General features: G+C 37.6%; 1 protein-coding gene across 1 annotated transcript in view; it reads right to left on the bottom strand.

The window, feature by feature from the left end:
- Positions 1 to 351: 351 nt before the first annotated feature.
- The window catches only part of LOC138032808 (exostosin-3-like), a 16583-nt gene continuing 14434 nt past the window's right edge, over positions 352 to 2500 (bottom strand). The window contains exon 5 of the mRNA XM_068880530.1: positions 352 to 2500. This exon is cut by the window's right edge and continues 874 nt beyond it. The gene's annotated coding sequence lies outside the window, so the exon portion shown is untranslated.

Below are 2500 nucleotides of genomic sequence, written 5' to 3'. Positions count from 1 at the left end.
AGAACGTGTTTGTTTCCAGAGCGTGAACAAAATCATGACACAAAGAAAGAGCAAGCGTTGTCTATAACTTTTTCGCAATATGATTGGTTTATTTCCCAAAATGGGCGTTCCGGATTGGCTATTACATTGCGTGACAAATTAACGCGAGAATAACGCGTACAGCGTTGTCCAGACTCTTATCGACAACGGAAAATTAGCCAATCCGATTGCGACATTACAAGCAATTGTGGTAAAAAAATACTTTGCCTTTGAAATGTTTCAAAAAATAACGCGAAATAAACTGGATGCTACCCACCCACCCTACCCGAATGATGGCCAACCAGTAAGTTCACTGGGTTAAAATAAAGCGAATTGACAAAACGAACCTTTATTATGTTTTCTGTTTTATATCAACATTATTATATGATATAGGTTCTACGTATCAAATATATAAATAATTTAACAAGAAAAAGAGAACCCAAATTTGTCATATCTTGACAGGCATTTCAATATAACATCTATGAGTAAATTATTGTCGTACAATTTATACATACTTGAAATAATTTAATACTTATAAATCATTTGTAAGCATTTCAGCTTTTAGGTATATTAACTACTATCTCACATTTCCTATAAAATGTAAACTAAACAAGGATAACCGCGTACATTTAGTTTTATACAATATTTGTTCCTTTCTGCGAACAGTATTCTTTAAGACTAGAAAACCAAAACTTCGTTTTCAAAGAACACAATTTCAACGCCCCTTCTTTTAGAATTATGGATTAAAAAATCTGAACATTCCTTGTTTAACGAAATAAAACTAATTATAAGTTTCATCAGTTGATCAAACGGGCGCAACAAAGAGGGATCTGGTGATTAGACAGAAACCACCTAACATTTGTGGCTAAGATACCTGGTGTCTGAATGGAGACGAGGCTGCCGCTGACATGGTACCAGGGTTTCTTATGTAAATACACAATAGTGAGCATTAAAAGAACAAAATTTACTCAAGGAAGCCAACGAGGTCAATCTCCACCCCAGAGCTCTTTAGAAAACAGATATATTCAAGTGCATTTTGAAAGGGTTTCGTCTTCGCCTCACAAGGGACATCTCGGCGCTTTCCTCGCGTCATTATCGAGTCAAAAAGTACTCTAAACCTAGTAAATATTTTAAACAGTAATGGATAATACAGCTCAAACTGCAACTAACAAGCGACATTAATCCCTTTGGGGAGAGTGGCACGAACGAACTCCTTACGCGCAAAACTGTTTGCTTCCTTTGTCACTACAATGGTTAAGGACATAGTTGGTCTTGATGTACCACTGCTCTTAAAGTGCACCAAATCTACAATATTTATCTCCCCACCAAAAGCAAACATGTTTTACCAATTTTACCTCACAATTTCGCTTTTTATATGCCGGACAAGTCCCGCAAAGTTATCACTGAAAACTACAGTAAACACCCGCATATAAGAACACTTTTTTCCAGTTTAAGGCTGATCGTGTTCTTATTTGAGGGTTGCTAAGTGAGAAATCAGCCTGAAAGTGTTCGTAAAATGTTCTTAAAATTGACTTCAAATTATATATTACTAGACGTTTAATTTACATACAATGATGTTCTGTAATAGATTTTATAGTTTGCAATGGTCCTGGACACCATAGTACTTTGATATAAGTTACTGCACTGTATTGTTTCCTTATCCTAACACCCTTTCCCTTTTATTTATCAGGCTGAATTTGTTCTTATTTATATGGTGCTTTATTGGCCAAATTTCAGCCTGATGTTCTCAATCCACTTGCTCTTATATGCGGGTGTTTACTGTAGCAGTAATTTGGACCCGACCGTGATGTAAGATGCATCGGTCTGTTCTCGATTTTGTGTCACAAACTGCTTTGCAACGCAAGATTTATTTGAAAACCGGAATGTAACGCTGTTTGTGACGTAAAATCGAGAATAGACCCATGACTCTCACATCACGGTCGTGCGTCCAAATTACTGCTACAGTAGTTCTGCGAAGCTTACGTGGCTTGCACGGCACAGAAAAAGCCTAATTCTGGGTAAAAATGGTGACTTATCATACGGCCCCGCGCGCGCTTTCATTGTGAAACTATTGGGAAAATCCCCGTATGAGGGCCGTACGCATTAGCGCGAGTAGGGCCGGAAAAAGCCGTACGGCCCTGCTAGTAACACGCACTGCTCAGTGCGATGCGATTTTAGAGGATTTCATGGCTTTCACACATCCAAGTTATTTACAGCCAGAAAAGCAAATGCAAACAAAATAGTAGATAAATTGTCTGTCTAAATTTTTGTTACTTATTTTGCCCAAACTTCTAATTCAGAGTACTCATGAATACTGTAAAGAGCCCATATGATAAAATGGCCGGACAGGAAAATATTTGGCGCACCATGACCTAGGGCCAAATATTTTCCCGTCCGGGCCGACCTAAACTCAGTCAATAAGTACATAATATGTTTGCTTTGGATGGGAAGCTTAATATTTAAAACGAAAAAGATTTGAATT

The sequence above is a fragment of the Montipora capricornis genome, chromosome 14, assembly GCF_036669925.1.
Source record: "Montipora capricornis isolate CH-2021 chromosome 14, ASM3666992v2, whole genome shotgun sequence".
NCBI classification, from domain to species: domain Eukaryota; kingdom Metazoa; phylum Cnidaria; class Anthozoa; order Scleractinia; family Acroporidae; genus Montipora; species Montipora capricornis.
The sequence above is the reverse complement of the archived record's forward strand: the minus strand, read 5'-3'. Positions and strand labels throughout refer to the sequence as shown.